The sequence below is a fragment of the Rattus norvegicus genome, chromosome 2 (genome assembly GCF_021556685.1).
Source record: "Rattus norvegicus strain SHRSP/BbbUtx chromosome 2, alternate assembly SHRSP_T2T, whole genome shotgun sequence".
In the NCBI taxonomy this organism is placed as follows: domain Eukaryota; kingdom Metazoa; phylum Chordata; class Mammalia; order Rodentia; family Muridae; genus Rattus; species Rattus norvegicus.
Genome location: NC_141535.1, coordinates 87596480 through 87617455, shown reverse-complemented (window position 1 = coordinate 87617455; position 20976 = coordinate 87596480). Strand labels below are relative to the sequence as shown.

Genomic DNA, 20976 nt, shown 5'->3' with positions numbered 1-20976 from the left:
CCATATCCAGAGGGCACTAGGCAGGTTCCTCTTGGGCCAGGAATGTGAGCAGAAGAGGAGGTCTCCCCTGAGCTCTCAGGGTTGTCTGCACTTCTGAGAGTCCAGCTCTCTCCCCCATTGGGATTTGGGTACAGAGAACTGTGGAAGCGGTTCAGCTCAGGGCACAGGCAGAAACCAGAAATCCTTTTCACTTTTTAAAAATAATAGCTTGAACAGGATGCCCAAAGCTAACAGGAATTCTATTTTTCATTTTGGATCAGGAATGCTAAAGCTGCTAAAGGCCAGTGTCTTAAGAACTTTGGAGAAGACCAGGATGTAGCAGCGGTGGTGGTGCTGCTAGAGGTGGTGGCGGTGAAAACAGCACAGTTGGGAGGCAGCGGTTGGGTCCCCAGTGGGCCAGGTCGAGTCAATGCGTTCGTTCGAGCTAGTTGGAATGGAAGCCTCTTGAAATGGCAGATGATTTGGACTTCAAGACAGGAGATGCAGAGGCCTCAGCCACCTTCCCAATGCAGTGTCCAGCATCATGTAAGAATAGTTTTGTGGTGCTCAAGGGCCAGCCATGTAAGATTGTCGAGATGTCTACTTTGAAAACTGGCAAAGATGGCCATGCCAAGTTCTATCTGGTTGGTATTGATATTTTTACTGGAAAGAAATCTAAAGATATCTGCCTGTCGACTCATACATGGATGCCCCAAAAATCAAAAGGAATGACTTCCAGCTGATTGACACCCAAGATGGGTACCTACCCCTGCTCCAGGACAGTGGGGAGGTACAAGAGCACCTTCATTTGCCTGAGGGAGATTTTGACAAGGAGATTGAAGTATGACTGGAGAAGAGATCCTGGGCACAGTGTTGTCTGCCATGACAGAGGAGGCAGCTGTTGCAATCAAGGCCATGGCAAAATAAATGACTTCCAGGGTGGCGGTGGTGGCAGCAGTGATCCATGAGCCTATAGAGGTCCCTCCCCCAGCACTGGCTGGGCCCTTGGCTGGACTCCTGTTCAATGTATTCGATACTTTACTTTGTTTTTCCTCACCCCTTCAAGCTGTCAGGGAGACCCTGCCCTTCACTTAGCTCTCTTGACCAGGAATGAGGGAGCCATGGCCTTGGTGAAGCTACCTGCCTATTCTCTTGCGACCCTGATCGGGGGAAAGGGAGTGGGTACTGCTTGTGGTTTAGGTTCCACTCTCCTTTTTTCTTTTTAATTCAATTTGGAATCAGAAAGCTGTGGATTCTGGCAAATGATCTTGTGCCCTTTATCCTACTCATCGTGATACGATTCCCTGTTCTCCATAGTCCTTCATCCCCAAGCACCTCGAAGAGAAGGGGGGGGGCACGATCTCTCCTCAGGCATCTGGGAAGACCCTGCCCCCACGGGCTTTACCCTTTCCTGTAGGTTTTCTCCCTGACACATTTGTTTAAAAAAAAAAATCAAACCTGAATAAAACTACAAGTTAATATGGAAAAAAAAAAAAAGAGCTTCGGGTATTTCTGAGGTGGCAGCATCAGGACTTGATGGAACCTTTAATAAGTCATGCCTACTAGAAGGTGTTCTACTTACCGGAGTTTATTATTACCTTTGTAATAATGAGACCTTTCTCTCTCCTGTCTCTGTTTTCCATCACCACAGTGAAAACAGTTTGTTCTATCATAGACTCCTTATCATGATGTCCTTTCTTTGTGCAGGCACAAAACAAAAAGGCCAATCATTTAAAGAACAAAATGGTGAAGATTGCCAGCTGAAATATTTTCTTTTCTTATTAAGTTGAAGAGTCAGATTCATGGGAAGCATCCATTTCAATTGCAGAAGGCTGCCTGACACAAGGGCTCTCTCACTTCTTCACTTGCCGTCTAAGAGCTATCTTCAGTTGGTCATCCTGGCTTACTTGCAGACAACTTTTCTTTTATTGTTAATTTTTTTCTGAGGGTGCAATTGTTTACATATTTACTTGTTAGTTTATTTTGGTATTACTCTATATGGATCTACATTGTTGGTTAGGGTGAAATGTAACTCATTTCTTTAATGGTTTTGGCATAAATATTCATGAAATCATTATTTACTCCAGTGTAAATATATACCTTGGATATGTATAGTATTTTTTATCAATATTATCATTTTTATATATTAGAAATATTATTGTTGCTTTCTCATCCTGAGCAAAAATCAACAGAACAGCTATTGATAATTTCAGCAGCAGCGTTTTGTGGAACACTCTGGAAATCGCAGCATTGTGTCAGTTATTACAGAAAACTAAGAAGGTGCACATTTCACTCTTCAACTACCACTTATTAATATATGAATAATTTCTGGAGGACTGATTCCTGCTTAGTTGTTCAGCTCAAAGTGGCAATGGGAGGAATCCAACACAGTGCTTCCTGAACTCAAGGCCATTGTCACCTTTTCCCGTAAACTCACCATTTGTAATGATAAGCAAAACATCTTAAAACAGATATACCTTTCTGTCAGTCAGCTGTCCTGCATCTTATAACTTGTTCAACTTTGTACTGTCTGGATTGAGAGGGAGATAAAATATGTGATTCTTTGATGCTCTCAGCCAAATTGCTCACTTCACTGGCATAGTTTTGTGATATCCATTTTGATGATTCAATTTACTTGTAAGCTGCAGTAGCTTTATTCTGGCTTCTGGGAGATAAATGTAATATGTTCAAGAATTTTCTTGACCAGGTATTAAACATAGTTATTACTAAAAATTAGTTTACATAAACCCAAAATTCAGTAACTTCTACTGAAAACAAAAGCAAAGAAATACTTCAGGCTCAAGAGTTCTCACTTATTTTATACATACCATTGGGTCTCTGTTTATTTTATGTTTGCTGTGGCTTCTTGGGGCAAATACATCATGCTCTTGTGCATATTTTCCATTGTTTGCTAGTTTGAAGTTGACCATGTTGGAGTACTTACACTACAGACAGAAAGGAGCCAGAATTTCATATTAGAACTTTTGTTGTTTTCTTGCCTGTTACTTCTTTCAATACGGCAGCCACTAGGTACCCACATGGTCCAGAGAGAGATGTGTTATAAGCATAAAATGCACATCATATTTAGAAACACTTAGTATAAGCTAGGAAATATTTTACTAGTAGCTTATATAGCTACTGGTTAAAATAATATTATTTTGTATGTATTTAATTATGTATTTGGTAATAGTGAGAGATATAATAAAACAACTTTTATTCAAGTCTTTGTTACTAGAAATTAGAAATTAAGTATACAGCCCATATTATGTTGGCATTGAACATTGCTCTGAACTTTGCACAGATTAAATGTTAACATATGCTTTGCTCTTGGTCATTTTATTATGAGCAATACTCCAACACTCAAAATAACAAGGGAATCTTTCAATATTAAACATTATTAACAGATTAAGCAATAGAGTCACTAACAAGTCTTAAGAAAAATATGAAGTCTCAGGTATATATTAGCTGTCTAATTGCTTATTAATGTAAGTGAAAACCTGAGCTATTCTTCATTTTGGGATAATTGTTTTCAATCACAAATGTGAATTAACTTTGTAAAATCTTGGCAAAATCAGTGAAAATATCTTCTGAGAGTCAAATTGGTACTTGAAACGTACTATAAATGTACAGCTATTTTTTTAATGTACTGAATCTTGGACTGGAGAATTGGCTCAGCACTCTCTTTTTTAAAATATTTATTTATTTTATGTATATGTGTATACTCGTGCTGTCTTCAGACTCACTAGAAAAGGGAGTTGGATTCTATTACAGATGGTTGTAAGCCACTATGTGGTTGTTGAGAATCTTCCTCTGGAAGATCAGTCAGTGCTATTAACTGCTAAGCCATCTCTCCAGCCCAAATGTACAGCTATTTATAGATTCTGCATTGCAGGTGTTTACATCAGTAATGCCTAGTAAATGTTTGCCTATGTACATTTTTCTTGAAAGCAGGCTATTAAATACATATCAATACTCAACTGGATCTGCTCCATCCACATATTGATGAGCTGTCTTTATTTAAAATTCTCATTCTTCAAAAAGTGGCCTCCTAAAATCCACATTTGTCCATGGCATTAGCAAATTAACTTCCTAAAAGTTAATATATATATAATATATGTAATAATATATATAATTATATACATGAATAATATATATACATATAAAAATGATCTGTATATACAATTAAAAATTAGACTAGCAAGATGGCTCAGAAGAAAAGAACACTTGGTGTGCAAGCCTAAATCTGATTTGGATCCTTAGAACTCAGGAAAAGGGCCAGAGAAAGAACTGATTCCACAAAGTTGTCCTTTACTTCTCCATGTGTGCTATGTCATAGTGATACACCTTTCTCTCTCACTCTCTCTCTCCTTCTCTTCTTCTTCTCTTTCTGTCTCTGTCTGTCTGTCTGTCTGTCTGTCTGTCTATCTCTCTCTCTCTCTCTCTCTCTCTCTCTCTCACACACACACACACACACACACACACACACACACACACAAATAAAATTTAAAAAAGGAAGCCACAAAAGTTAAAAACTGTATGTATTCATCTACCTAAGTGTAGTGAAAAGACTAGCAGCTGGTGATGTAGCATGAGGGAAAAATGTGCTTAATACACCCCAGGCCCTGGTTCAATCCTCAAGAAAAATGAAGAGCAAAAAGAAAACTATCCTGAAGAGATCTCAACAAAATTTTAAAGTTAACTCAACTGTTTCAATGTAGGCTGTTAAGAAATCAAAGTTAATTAAGTAGCTTTATGTTTTTTTACAACCAAATTTAAACAATATCTTTCCACTAACATAGCCCAACAGAGAATAGGAAAAGGAAAATTGCAACACAAGGAGGGAAACAACACACAAGAAAAAGCAAGAAATTAATCTTCTCATGACAAACCTAAAAGAAACATAATTTCAATTATAACAGCAAAAATAACAAGAAGCAACAATCATTACTCCTTAATATCTCTCAACAACAATGGCCTCAATTCCCCAATTAAATGATTTAGGTCAAAGGATTGGATCATACCCAGTGTTTTGCTGCATGCAGGAAACACACATCAGTAACAAAGACAGACACTACCTCAAAATAAAAGGCTGGAAAAAAATTCTAACATCAAATAGCAATTCTAATATCAACTAAAATAGACTTTCAACCAAAAGTTATTTTAAAAAAAAAAGATAGAAAGAACACTATATACTCGTCAAAGGAAAAATCCACCAAAATGGCCTCTCAATACTGAACATCTATGCCCCAAATGCAAGGGAACACACATTTGTAAAAGAAACACTAATAAACCACAAAGCACACATTGAACCTCACACAAAAATAATGGGAGACTTCATCATTGCACTCTCACTGATGGACATGGAAACAGAAACTAAACAGAGATACAGTGAAATGAACAGAAATTTGAAACAAATGGATTTAACTGATGCCTACAGAACATGTCACAGAAGAATATACCTCCTTCTCAGCACCTCATGGTACCTTCTCAAAATTGGCCCTATAATCAGATGCAATACAAGCCTCAACAAATACAAGAACACTCAATCCCATGGGACCATCATGGCTGGTCTTCAATAACAACGAAAACAACAGAAAGTCCACATACACATGGAGCTGAACAACGCTTTCCTTGGTCAGGGAAGAAATAAAGAAAGAAATTATAAACTTTCTAGAATTTAATGAAAATGAAGGAAAAACATGCCCAAACTTATGGGACACAATGAAAGTGATGCTAAATGGACAACAGCACTGAATGCCTCCATAAAGAAATTGGAGAGATCATAGACTAGCAGCTAACAACACATCTGAAAACTATAGAACAAAAAGAAGCAAACATATGCAAGAGAATTAAACAGCAAGAAATAATCAAATTCAGGGCTGGAATCAAACAAGTAGAGACCAAGAGACCTATACAAAAATCAACAAAACTAGGAACTGGGTTTTTTTTGTTGTTATTTTGTTTTTTGTTTTTGTTTTTGTTTTTCTTTTTTGTTTTTTTTTTTTTTTGAGAAAATCCACAAGATAGAAAAACTCTTATCCAAATCAACTAGAGGGTACACAGTATCCAAATAACAAAATCAGAAATGAAGAGAGAGGCATAACCCCAGAAACAAAGGAAAATCAAAAAATTATCAGATTCTACTACAAAAGCCTATACTCAACAACACTCGAAAATCTAGATGAGATGCAAGAGTTTTCTAGACTGATACAAGACACCAAAGGTAAATCAGGATCAGATAAAGCATCTAAACAGTCCTATAACCCTTTTGGAAACAGAAGCAGTCATTAAAAGACTCCCAACCAACTGGAAAATATCATCCTGAGTGAGCTAACCCAATCACAGAAAGACATACATGGTATGCACTCATTGATAAGTGGCTATTAGCCCAAATGCTTGAATTACCCTAGATCCCTAGAACAAATGAAACTCAAGACAGATGATCAAAATGTGAATGCTTCACTCCTTCTTTAAAAGGGGAACAAGAATACCCTTGGCAGGGAAGAGAGAGGCAAAGATTAAAACATAGACTGAAGGAACACCCATTCAGAGCCTGCCCCACATGTGGCCCATACATATACAGCCACCCAATTAGACAAGATGGATGAAGCAAAGAAGTGCAGACCGACAGGAGCCGGATGTAGATCGCTCCTGAGAGACACAGCCAGAATACAGCAAATACAGAGGCGAATGCCAGCAGCAAACCACTGAACTGAGAATAGGACCCCCGTTGAAGGAATCAGAGAAAGAACTGGAAGAGGTTGAAGGGGCTCGAGACCCCATATGTACAACAATGCCAAGCAACCAGAGCTTCCAGGGACTAAGCCACTAACTAAAGACTATACATGGACTGACCCTGGACTCTGACCTCATAGGTAGCAATGAATATCCTAGTAAGATCACCAGTGGAAGGGGAAGCCCTGGGTCCTGCTAAGACTGAACCCCCAGTGAAGTAGACTGTTGGGGGGAGGGCGGCAATGGGGGGAGGGTTGGGAGGGGAACACCCATAAGGAAGGGGAGGGGGGAGGGGGATGTTTGCCCGGAAACCCGGAAAGGGAATAACACTCGAAATGTATATAAGAAATACTCAAGTTAATAATAATAATAAAAAAAAAGACTCCCAACCAAAAAAAGCCCAGGGCCAGATGGTTTTAGTGCCCTATTCTCTCAGACTTTCAAAGAAGACCTAATTCTAATACTCTTCAAACTATTTCATAAAATAGAAACAGAAGAAATACTACCCAATAAATTTCCTGAAGCCACAGTTACTCAGATACTCCACAATGATACAACAAAGAAAGAGAACTTCAGGCAATTTTCCCTTATGAATATCAATGTAAGAATATTCAATAAAATTCTTACAAAAAAATCTAAGAAACACATCAAAACCATCATTCACCATGATCAAGTAGGCTTTATCCTATGGATGGTTCGATATATGGAAATGCATCAGCATAATCCACCATATAGACAAACTCAAAGAAAACAAAATGCATTATCCTCTCATTAGATGCTAAAAACCCCTTTGATAAAATACAACACCCCTTCATATTAAAAGTAGTATAGAGATCAGGAATTCAAGGTCCAAACCTCAACATAATGATACACCAAATCATTTTTGAGGATCCACCAAATCCACTGTTTGAGGATATGATAGTATAAATAAGCAATACCAAAAATTCAACAAGATAATTCTTACACCTTATGAAAAACTTCAGAAACGTGGCTGGATATAAAATTAACTCAAACAAATCAGTAGATTACATCTACTCAAAGGATAAACAAGCTGAGAAAGAAATTAAGAAAATGTCATATCAAAAATTGATCCATTCTTATCTACTTATACAAAGGAACCCATTATATTTGAAATAGCCTGTATGTGAAAAACTATATCCGCTTTCAAGGTGCTTTGCTAATTAAATTATAAACAAAGCATGAAAAGTACTTACTCTGGTACGTACTGTAATCTGTGGTTTACTCTCAGCAGCAAGAAAGGTGCTTCCAAACAAGATGGTTCACATAAATGCACATTACAACTTCCCCTCCCTCTACTCCTCCACTTCCTCTCCACCTCCCCTCCAAGCTGGACCTAGTCACTTTCTGTCCCTCATTAGAAAACAAGCAGACTTCTAAGGGATAATAATAAGATAAGATAAAACAAAAATTAACACATTGGAATTGGGCAAAACAAAGGAAGAGAACGCAAATAGCCCAAGAGAGATCAAAAGTAACAGAGGCCCACTAATTCTTTCTTTTTGTTTTTTTTTATTTATTTATTTATTTATTTATTTATTTATTTATTTATTTTAACTTGAGTATTTATTTACATTTCGAGAGTTATTCCCTTTCCCGGTTTATGGGCCAACATTCCCCAAATCCCTCCCCCTCCCCTTCTTGATGGGTGTTCCCCTCCCCATTCTCCCCCCATTGCCACCCTCCCCCCAACAATCACGTTCACTGGGGGTTCAGTCTTAGCAGGACCCAGGGCTTCCCCTTACACTGGTGCTCTTACTAGGATATTCATTGCTACCTATGAGGTCAGAGCCCAGGGTCAGTCCATGTATAGTCTTTAGGTAGTGGCTTAGTCCCTGGAAGCTCTGGTTGCTTGGCATTGTTGTTCATATGGCGTCTCAAGCCCCTTCAAGCTCTTCCAGTTCCTTCTCTGATTCCTTCAACGGGGGACCTATTCTCAGTTCAGTGGTTTGCTGCTGGCATTCGCCTATGTATTTGCTGTATTCTGGCTGTGTCTCTCAGGAGAGATCTACATCCAGCTCCTGTTGGCCTGCACTTCTTTGCTTCATCCATCTTGTCTAATTGGGTGGCTGTATATGTATAGAGGCCCACTAATTCTTAACAATAAAGAATGCCATAAAAACACAAACTGGAAGCCATATATAAAGGACCTGGTGCAGACCAATTCAAGTCCTGTTCATTTAGTGATATTTTGACTTCTTCCTTTCCACTTTGTATCCCTTTGACCTCTTTTTGTTGTCTAATTGTTATGGCTAGAACTTCAAGTACTATGTTGAATAAGTAGGGAGAGAGTGGGCAGCCTTGTCTAGTCCCTGAATTTAGTGGGATTGCTTCAAGTTTCTCTCCATTAAGTTTAACGTTAGCTACTGGTTTGAGATGTATTGCTTTTACTATGTTTAGGTATGGGCTTTGAATTCCTGATCTTTCAAAGACTTTTATCGTGAAGGGGTGTTTAATTTTGTCAAATGCTTTTTCAGTAGCTAATGAGATGATCCTGTATTTTTTTTTCTTTGAGTTTGCTTATATAGTGGATTATATTGATGGATTTCTACATATTGAACCATCCCTGCATCCCTGGGATGAAGCCTACTGGATCATGATGGATGATCATTTTGATGTATTCTTGGATTCGGTTTCCAAGAATTTTATTGAGTATTTTTGCATTGATGTTCATAACAGAGATTGGTCTTACATTGTCTTTCTTTGTTGGGTCTTTGTGTGATTTAGGTATGACCCTAATTGTGGCTTCATAGAATGAATTGGGTAATGTTCCTTCTGTTTCTATTTTGTGGACTAGTTTTGACTATATTAGGTCTTCTTTGAAGGTCTGATAGAATTCTACACTAAACCCTGGGCTTTTTTTTTGGTTGGGAGAATTTTAATGACTGCTTCTATCTCTTTAGGGTTTATGGGACTGTTTGGGTGCTAGATCTTCAGGTAAAACTATTTCTAATTTTCTGAGAAACTGCCAGATTGATTTCCCAAATAGATATCCTAGTCTGCAATCCCACCAGTGTGTTCCTGTTGCTTTTTGTCTTGTGCTTGCCTCTTGCTATTTGTTTATCTCTGGTGCTAACTGGCATTGCTGTATCTGGTTAGAGCCTGTCCCACCTGTGAACCTGTGATCCTGTGATCCTGGTTGTGTCAGAAATCTCGGAGATCCAGCTGTCTTTGTGATTCTGTGATCCTATGATCCTGAGATCCTGGGTGTGTCAGAGTTCCTGTGGGTCAAGCTGCCTCCGGGTATGGGCAGAGTAGGTAGAGAGCCAGAGCCCAGGGTCTATTCCTGGGCACAGGTGCAAACCAGAAGAAATGTGTGCCTCTGGCTGGGCAGGGTCCTCAGAGTTCTAGTTATGCCAGGTATTGGGACAGAACTTGGGGCCTCACCTGAGATCTTCAGGATGTCTATTTTTACTATAATAATCCTATGAATGCATGAGTATGTGAGATCTTCTAATTCTCTGATATCTTCTTAAATGTCTTAAAGTTTTTAATCATACAGGCCTTTTATTTTTCTTGTTTAGAGTTATTCTATTTTTTATAATGTTTGAGGATAGTATGAAGGGTGTTTTTTTCCAGATTTCTTTCTCAGCCCCATTTTTCATTTGTATATGGGAGGGCTGGTAGTATTTGTGAGTTAATTTTGTATCCAGTTATTTTGCTGAAAGTGTTTATCAGCCACTGGTGTTTCCTGGTGGGATTGTTTAGGCTCACTGTTCATACTATAATCTGAAAATAAAGTCTTTAGAGTTCTTCATTTCTAATTTGTTTCCTCTTAAAGTTCACTTGTCTTATTGCTCTAGCTGTGATTTCAAGCACTATTTTGAATAGGTAAAAAGGCAATAGGCCACCTTACCTTGTTCATGATTTTAGTGACACTTCTGAATTTCTCTCCATGTAAGTTGATTTTGGCTATGGGCTTACTGTTAATTGCCTTTATTATGTTGGTGTATCCCTTGTATCTTTATCTTCTCTAGAACTTTATTACAAAAGGGAGTAGAATTTTGTCAAAGGTTTTATAGAGTCAATTTACGGATAGTCATTTTGAAAATAACGGTGCAGAAAACAAGAAATAGACTGTTGCTCTAAGTGAAAACAAGAACACTTTATACTAAGGCAAGAAAAGAGGTGATGCAATCTTTGTAACACAACATATTAGTAGTAAGCCAGCTCACAAAGTAAATTACCAAAATCTCTTCTGGTTTTTATTCACTGGCCCCTTATAGATAACCATGGGCAGGGCAGTTAGTCAGAGAGAAACTTGGTCAATGTAAGGAAATACCAGAATGTGCAGTGAACCAAGAGTCTGTTTTCATAAAGATGGATTCCACAGTCAGTTTTAACAGTATTCTAAATATTCTGAGATGTCTTAAGACATTTAGCAGCATATCTATGGCCCAAGAAGTATTGATATCTTGCTCAATCATTAAGACATATATTAAGCCATGCCCACTTTTAGACATTAAAAAATTATAGGCAGAGTACTAATGCCATTTTGAGCAAGAAAATGAGTAACAAATTACTGAAGTATAGAGCTAGAGACAGCTTCAGATAGAAGGGGTAAGTGACTTGTTTTTTAATCTCTGACCGATCTGTTGAGAAATATTTTATAAGTTGTAAAATACAACTTTGCACAAGTTGTGAAAAATGTTCTATGAAGATTTCAGCATTTTTTAACATGGTCTTCTCCTAAAAGATAGACTCTAGTTTGTGCTTGCTTTCTTGTGATATGTATGAGTAGGCCTGAGTGCATTGTTCACTCTGAATTAATAACCTCAAAGTAACTATCTTCTCATATCGTTTTTCACTATGTTGGTTTATACCAGACACAAAAGGCTAGGGCTCTGCACAGTCAATCATGGGTATATTTAATAGGTAAAAGACAAAGAAATACAGTCTCCATTCTTCTCCTCTTCATTCATTAAGTTGTCTACAAACTCTGGATTAAAGATAACATTTAATACATAGGGACATCAATCTTATCAGGGGAGACAGCTATGAGTCACAGGTTTTAAGTAAAACCTTTATTCTTAGATAATATAATGACAAGCAACATAGATACTAGAATACATGATCAATTTTTGGCCTTATTAAACCATATAAAGTCATAATTATAGTAACAGACTTCTATTTTCTGTGACACACACTGCATATTTGGGACAATGTACATTGGGGGATATTGTAAACCCTTTTGCTGTTTCTGTCTTTAGTTTGCAAATTGATGGTAGTGGGGAACTGATGGAAGGGACACTATAAATTATGCAACCCTACACACCCTTTCATTCTTCCCAGGGGATGTGCTATTATTTCCATTAGAAGCAGGGTCTGAGTAGATCAATGGAAAGATGATCAGAAAATACAAAACTTCAGAGACTACTTTGGCATTACTCAACTTCCAATATGGACATGCCTAAAAAATGCAGAACAATTATTTTAATTTCTTTCCTGCAAATAATTCAATATAATGATGTTGGCTTTCAGTCTATGCTTTATCTTTTCTTGGTTCAAATTTTAATTATAGTTCTTTTTTATGGAATGGTGATGGGCTCCTGGATTTCCTGACCACACGTAATCTTATGATTACTTAAAACAGCCTTTATTACTCATACTCTTTATGGAAAAGCTACTTTTGAAATAAGTTTTTGCAAGGAAAATGCTGACAGCAAAGAGACTATGCATCAAAAATAAGTAGTTGGTGTATAAATAACTTTTCTTTATTGAATTTCCTAGATTCTAATGCCATAAGAAAAATCCAACCACTTAAGTATTTTGAATTCTGATATTTCTTTTCTAAGTTTTAATGATTTTTATCACTTTTACGTCAAAACAGCATACTTACAAAAATGTAAAGAAATTAGAATTAATTATTATGTGGTGACCAATTCTACTTGATATAATTGAGATTAACTATTGGATTGAGTAGTTTAGATAATTTAGCATTGACCTCTAATGAAATATAATAATTTTTAGTCAAATTATCACAGGAGGAGCATCAGAATTGAGACTGGAGCCAGATTGCCTGGTTTAGGTTTGGCAAGAGCCATGACATTAGGCAAGCTATTTAATCTCTTAAAGCCTAATTTCATCCTTCATTAAATGGGATTAACGATAATATAAACAGCCTAGATTCTCTTTGAGGAACTAAGAAGTTAATGCATTAATGTACATAGAAAGAGTTGATCACATAATAAGTATTCTGTGAATGTCAATTATTGAAGTCACGTGCTACTTAACTGTGATTCAGTTTACAAGGGCCAGCATGTATGACAGCAGACAATAATCTCATTCAAATATGCCTAATTAAATTAAACAGACCATTTGTGTAATTGTTCTTTTTTTGTCTGACTTTTTTTTTAACTTTAAAATTTGGTGGGTTGTTCTGTTTTATAGTTTTGGTTTTAGAATTTTATAGGTAAGTACACACACACACACACACACACACACACACACAAAATTTAATTGATATTATTCTGCACAGGTAGTAAGCAGACAATACTCTTCTTAGAAACCAAAAAGAGCCAGGCATGGGACTCTTCCCCTTAACTTATTGATTCAGAGAGTGTTCAAGTGGTACACTCCCAAACAACAGTAGTCTTCTATAATGTTTTGATCATTTCTAAGCTTTCTATCATTGCCCCCCTCTTTCTGGGGAATTTTTTTTAATCATTGCTGTCTAACCCATTTATCTCATCAAGGACACACCTCAAAAAGAAGAATGACAAAAAAGATATGGGTTGAGTATCCATTTCAAACAGTGAAACCGGCAATTTAAAACCCAAGGCAACTAAGGAAAAAAGAGCAGAGATACTGTTAAATGCTAAGACAGAAAGCAACAGGAGGCAACACCAAAGTACAAAATTACATGATGTTTTACAAGTTGTGGAAAAAGTCATAACATTGACAAATATGGGATATTTGACAAGAAAAAAGATAATAAAAAAATACAAACAGCAAGTATCAGAAACCAAAAAATAAAAATAAAATATCATCACTCTAAATCCTTCTTTAAGAAGAACATGAAAATTGGTCAAACAAACCTGAACCAACCCAAGTTTACATTAAATCATCAATTTCCTATGATATCACACCTTTCCAACACCAGTAGGAGGAAGTAAAACACTGAAGCAAGGTGCAGTTATTACAAATGAATTCAGCCAGACATGGTACCACATACCTGTACTTCCAGCCTGTTCTCAGGAATAGGTAGGGAGACTATTCGAGCTCAACAAATTGAGGCCACAGCACCTCACCAGCACTCGAGTGGCCCCTGAGCTCTGTTGGCATCAAAATCAATCAATAATTTTAAAATTTCCACAACCTCGGGGTAAAATTATGTTTTCTTGGGCTGATACTTAGACAATTTCAAAACCTTATTTAAGGAAAATAATTCAAGATTATGAAGAAATGATCCAGTGGTTAAGAGATCTCCCTCATTTCTCACAGGACTTCAGTTTCATTCCCAGCCGCCACTTTGAGGAGGTCCCAATCACCTGTAACTCCAGGTCCAGGAGATCCAGAATTCTGTTCTGGTCATTATGTGTACCTGCACACACACATGGCTTACACTTACATAGGTATTCCCATAAATAAATAAAGATCTTAAAAGGACAAATAATTTTTTTCTTTATTAACTTGAGTTTTTCTTATTTACATTTCAATTGTTATTCTCTTTCCCGGTTTCCGGGCCAACATCCCCCTAACCCCTCCCCATCCCCTTCTATATGGGTGTTCCCCTCCCCATCCTCCCCCAATTGCCGCCCTCCCCCCAACAATCTAGTTCACTGGGGGTTCAGTCTTAGCAGGACCCAGGGCTTCCCCTTACACTGGTGCTCTTACTAGGATATTCATTGCTACCTATGAGGTCAGAGTCCAGGGTCAGTCCATGTATAGTCTTTAGGTAGTGGCTTAGTCCCTGGAAGCTCTGGTTGGTTGGCATTGTTGTTCATATGGGGTCTCGAGCCCCTTCAAGCTCTTCCAGTTCTTTCTCTGATTCCTTCAACGGGGGTCCTATTCTCAGTTCAGTGGTTTGCTGCTGGCATTCCCCTCTGTATTTGCTGTATTCTGGCTGTGTCTCTCAGGAGAGATCTACATCCAGCTCCTGTCCGCCTGCCCTTCTTTGCTTCATCCATCTTGTCTAATTGGGTGGCTGTATATGTATGGGCCACATGTGGGGCAGGCTCTGAATGGGTGTTGCTTCTGCCTCTGTTTTAATCTTTGCCTCCCTATTCCCTGCCAAGAGTATTCTTGTTCCCCTTTTAAAGAAGGAGTGAAGCATTCGCATTTTGACCATCCGTCTTGAGTTTAGTGTGTTCTGTGCATCTAGGGTAATTCAAGCATTTGGGCTAATAGCCACTTATCAATGAGTGCATACCATGTGTGTTTGTCTTTGATTGGGTTGCCTCACTCAGGGTGATATTTTCCAGTTGCCTCCATTTGTCTATGAATTTCATAAAGTCATTGTTTTTGATAGCTGAGTAATATTTCATTGTGTAGATGTACCACATTTTCTGTATCCATTCCTTTGTTGAAGGGCATCTGGGTTCTTTCCAGCTTCTGGCTATTATAAATAAGGATGCTATGAACATAGAGGAGCATGTGTCTTTGTTACATGTTGGGGCATCTTTTGGGTATATGCCCAAGAGAGGTATAGCTGGGTCCTCAGGTAGTTCAATGTATGTCCTCAGGTATGTCCAATTTTCTGAGGAGCCTCCAGACTGATTTCCAGAATGGTTGTACCAGTCTGCAATCCCACCAACAATGGAGGAGTGTTCCTCTTTCTCCACATCCTCACCAGCATTTCCTGAAGGACAAATAATTTAAGATTTCATTTGGGTTGTGTTTTATGAAAAATAGGTCACAATAAAATAAAATCATTGAAGCTTAATAATTGCAAAATAGAACAAAGCACACAAAGGCAAAGCAGTGTTTCAGTTATTTAAGTACCTAAAATCCTTGTGGGGTTTGCATCTCTACAAACATGGCCCTCTCCCTCATGGAGGAAAACAATTTTACAATATTTTCTATGGTCAGAACATAAGCATTTAAGACTTTCTTCTAGTTAATCCAATGATATTGCTTGAACAGTAGGTTTGAATTTTTTCTTTCAGATTATTAACATGTTATAATGTTGCATTAAGTTTTAAGATTGTAGTTTTGAGAAAAACCACTCAAGTTTGCTTTTGGTATGCCTTAGACCATTGCCAGGCACTATCACGTGTTCTTCTGTTAGAGGAGCACATTTATTTATGTTGACTTACTCAACAGAAAGATGAAAAGATATAAGGCATACAACTAATGATGACAGAACAGAATTCTCAGTAACCCAGCTCAGGTAAAATGGTTTTGCTGACCTTGGCCCTTTCTTGTTAACAATTTCTGCATCATGGTTGTCTTAAAGAGCTCTTATCCACCATATTCTGCCATGATAATCAACTCACCACAGACCCAAAACCAACAGAGATATTCTGAAACCATAGGCCCACATTACTCATTCCTCTCTTAAGCTGCTGTGTCAGGCATTTTGATACAGCAACAGTAGTGTGTCCCATTTCATTAACTCCAGCACCTGTTTCATCTGGTAAGCAGCTGTAGAAAGTTAATTCAGACAAAGTGACCTTGAAATTTGTACATTTAATATTTTGAGGCATAACTAATGTTATTTCAATTAAATACAGTAGACTTACCATGCATCTGTTATTGACCACAATTATTATCTTTGTAAAATGACACCTAAGAAGTTATATACTCACAACATTATGGTATAAGGATGAAATCAGAAAAATGGTTTTCATTTGAGGAGATTACTTTAGAAGCTAGACAAATCTACCACCTATGAAATTCCATCTCTTCTGAGGGAAATCCTTCATGCTTCCCAAACGCTTCCTCTCATTCACCATACTCCACTCACCACAGGTCTCAACCTCCACTTTTCCTGTTAAGTCTAAGTTCTAGAAGATGCACTTCCTTTTTGTAGGTGAACCTATAGTCTGCATCATTAAAAGTACATAGTGTCTTGAGACCCACAGACATTCTTTTTCTATTTTACACTGATTTAATTGGGCCATTTCTCAGAACCTGACACCCTGTTGGAACAGCCCGCAAAGAAGTGCAGAATCCTCTGCTTTAATGATTCTCAGGCATTCAGCCAGAGCCTGTGTGAGCAATCCTTCACAAAATACAGTTTTTGTCAATTTGAATATTATTTAATATAGAAAATACACATGCATGAAATCATGGATATTTCGGGCAGAGAATTTGTTGTCAAATATTACTTACAATGTTTTAGAGACTTGGTATTATGTCCTTAAAAACCTATTATGTAGCCAAAAATAACCTTGAACTGAAAATCTGATCCTTCTACCTCTGCCTCCTGTGTTCTGGGTATGTTACTGGGGTTCCTTGTTTGTTTGTTTCATTTACTTGGTTTTATTTGTTTGTTTTTGGGGGGAGGGACATTTTTATCATTAAAAACTTATGAGCAACTTTTTGCTCAGACTTTTCACTCAATTTTGCAAGGTTTTACTTGCAAATATGCCACAAATATGTTCTTCTGGTAATGAGACCTTAGGGCATTTCCAGTTCTTGACTATGGCAAGTAATATTTCTATGAACCTTCTCAAACATGTTTTTCAGTGGGTTGTGCATACCCACATGTGAGTCCTTGCAAGTGAAACTATCATTTATGAAATCTGCACGGACTCTACTGAAGTAATGACTGACAAAGACCTCCTGACTCTTGACCAGTTTCCAGTGCCTTCCATTTTTCTGGTCTCCTCTTCGCAACCAACCCCATCCTATCCTCCCTCCCCTTTGCCTTTAAGAAGGTGCTTTCTGAGCTTGAAGGGGCTCGAGACCCCATGTGAACAACAATGTCAACCAACCAGACCCTCCAGGGACTAAGACACTACCCAAGACTATATGTGGACTGACCCTGGACTCCAACTGCATAGGTAGCAATGAATAGACTAGTAAGGGCACCAGCGGAAGGGGAAGCCCTTGGTACTGCCAAGACTGAATCCCCAGGGAATGTGATTGTTGGGGGGAGGGTGGTAATGGAGGGAGGATGGAGACGGGAAGCCCATATAGAAGGGGATGGGGAGGGGTTGGGGGATGTTGGCCCGGAAACCGGGAAGGCGAATAACAATCGAAATGAAAATAAGAAATACTCAAGTTAATAAAGATTAAAACAAAATAAAAAGAAAGAAAAGAAAAGGAGGTGCTTTCCCACTTACTCACTCACTCCAGACTCACCATTCTAGCATCCCCCTCTGCTGGGGTATCAAGCCTCCACAGGACCAAAGGACTCCACTCCCATTAATGCCAGAAGATTTCTTCAATGTTTAATATTGCCCCCACAGTAATAGAAGCTATTTTATAATATATAAAATGGCTTATGGCTTCACAATATAGTTCTAATTTTATTTCTACAGTTTGGAATGAATTCTTTTGTTGTTGTTTTTTTGGAGGTATTTGTACATTTTTATCTTGCTTATCGTGTTGTCTTAAGCAAACACACCATCTGCAGCATGAAGTCTAATATCACTAACTGTATGTGGATAGAATCAGTATATTTATGGGCTGTGACTTCCACAGGAAAGTCTAGTTAGTAAGATGTTCTGGAATTATTTAGACATTTTACTTCTGCCTAATGTCAGTAGTTTAAGAAACGTGTAGGTTAAATCTCAATCCACAGTGTTTTGTTGGCTATGTTTCAGAGAATGGAAAGCAGTGATGTGATTGATAATGTGGTTCAAAGGATTGATCTTGCATAACATTTAGTAAGATAGAATTCTGAAAAGTATGCTATTTTTTTCTAGTACTTGAAGAAAATTTGTATAGCTATGGGAGAAATCCTGCTACTCCTATAGTACTTATGGTGATCTAATTGGATACATACACCAATGGACCACATGTGTGCGATTGAAGATGACAATGCCATTTGTGATACCATTTGTGATGGGAACTGAACTTTTCTTCTTTGTTTTAGCATCAGATAATAACCTCTCCACTTGTTGGAATGGTAAATGTCAGAGACTGGTGGCAAAAGGCATCATGGGCCTTGAAGGGAAGCAGACCGTGGATGAAAGTATTGTATTTCAGCTTGGAGACACATAGAAAAATGATTCTGATATAGTGGGCAGACAAACCTGAACCTCTTGTTGATTCAAGTCTTGCAAGCATGCTAATACTGTCTTAGGATCCATAGTTAAACATGTGTGTGCAAACTAAATAGGTCACGTAGGTATGATTTTGAGAAGACAGGATCAGCGCTGGCAGCAAGGACAGAGTAATTATTTCATGAATGTTGGGGACTTGGGAACGTAGAGATGTTCAAAAGGACATCTATAAGGTGATAGAAGACCCTCATAGAATATACAAGAACCAAGGACATAAGTATATCAGTTAGAAGTTCATAAATAGCTCCAAAGAGAAAACACAAATACTGACAGCATAAGAATGCAACTCTAGATATTCTAGATGTGAGCACATGTAAATGCTAAATGATTCATAGAAAAAGAAAGTAATGTCCACATTTTCATCTGATAAAGCAGATTGAAAATATCAATTTTTATTGATGTGCTGTGATGGTTTCCAAATGCTTGGCCCAGGGAGTGGCACTATTAGAAGGTGTGGCCTTGTTGAAGGAAGTGTGTCACTGTGGGGGTTGGCTTGGGGACCCTCCTCCTTGCTGCCTGGGGATGCTCAGTTTGTTCCTGGCTTCCTTCAGGTGAAGATGTGGAACTCAGCTCCCCCTGCACCATGCCTGACTGGATGCTACGATGCTGCCATGCTCTGCCTTGATGATAATGGACTGAACGTCTGAACCAGTCTCAATTAAATGTCATCCATTATAAAACTTACATTGGTGATGGTGTCTGTTCAAAGCAATAAAACCCTAACTAAGACACATGTATATTTTGGATAATTCAACAGAAATCAGTGCTAAAAACAATGCATGTTTCTTTCAGCACTGTGATTATGTTTAGAGAAAGTAAAGCATGTGAGTATTTAGGAGTGTTTGTCACATGTTAAATTAAAAAAGAAATCTAAGCTCTGTTCTAATTTTTTCTGGTTATTGCACAATTCTTATAATATTAGGGTATAGAAAAATCTGTGGGAATGGCTTTCGATTATTTTTGAGAAATGCTGCTAGTAGCTTGCCTTTAAATATGTCTTTCTTGTAGTCTGTAACCAAGGTAATAATGTGCTATGAGGTCATTTATAAGTATGTACTCATTCTGATTACACACTGTATACTCAGTCTTTTTAAAATTTACTAGCCTTTAAGAAAAAAAATTGTGCTCAGACTTACTGTATCTTTGACCTCCAATGTACTAACCTATAAATTCAGCAGATTGTATAAGTTTAATGTAGCATATTCCCTGTTTTTCCTTTGTGACCCATCTATGCCCCTGACTCAGAACAATGTATATGCGTGCATAAGATATAGTAGTTAGTTCTCAATTTCCTTTCTATATTGTATTTACCAAGTTGTTCATCAAACAGAAAGAACAATGTTTATTGGAGATATCAGACCAAAATAGAACAGCACTCTTCTGAATAAATTAGAACCACTCTTGGATAAATGACTCATGCCAAGGGTCAATTTCTTTCTCTTTGCATCATGGTAAGCCCAAAACAATCTACTGTTGGCTCTCTGATCTCATTTTATAGTCTTCTTTTTGAATCTCAATCTTTAGTCTTCAGGATAATGTATAGTACCCTTAATTCAACAGGCCATGTAGGATTACTCAAGAAGAAGACATGGGGCAACAATCTGAAATAGTAAAATTATAACCACTGAAGGCTTCTGACTTTTAGTTTCATACTGAAAAACTAGCAAACTCAAAATCAGTAAATATTTATAATAATGGGGAATGACGAAGTCAACCTTGTAAAGGAAAAAGTAGGATAGAGTATTGTAAAATTATAAAAAATAAAAGCTGTCTTTTACCCCCACTAGATCTGGCACCACAGTGCCCCAAGATATCTGGTAGATATCTTGCCAGAAGCACATGTCCCAATTCCTCCAGTGTCTCTAGCCACCACATACTTTCTTACACTTAAATCTCTACATGAAAGAACACACAACACAATAACCTTTGATCCAATTGATAAGATATAATTGCCCACCTAAACATACAAGGCCCGGTACACATCTATTCCTTAAGAACATTCATAACAACCTGTAAAGGTACAGCGTGGAATCTTAATGTTAGCCTCCATGTTGTCCCGCAGCTACTC

The 20976-nt window shown here is 37.8% G+C and overlaps 1 long non-coding RNA gene and 1 pseudogene across 1 annotated transcript in view; both read left to right on the top strand.

The window, feature by feature from the left end:
• Nucleotides 1–20655, top strand: part of LOC148006668 (uncharacterized) — an 89616-nt gene extending 68961 nt beyond the window's left edge. Inside the window, exon 3 of the long non-coding RNA XR_015674319.1 lies at nucleotides 19460–20655. This is a non-coding gene — a long non-coding RNA (uncharacterized LOC148006668). The remainder of the gene's footprint in view (nucleotides 1–19459) is intronic.
• Eif5a-ps2 (eukaryotic translation initiation factor 5A-pseudogene 2) lies at nucleotides 312–986 on the top strand (annotated as a pseudogene).
• Nucleotides 20656–20976: the final 321 nt, after the last annotated feature.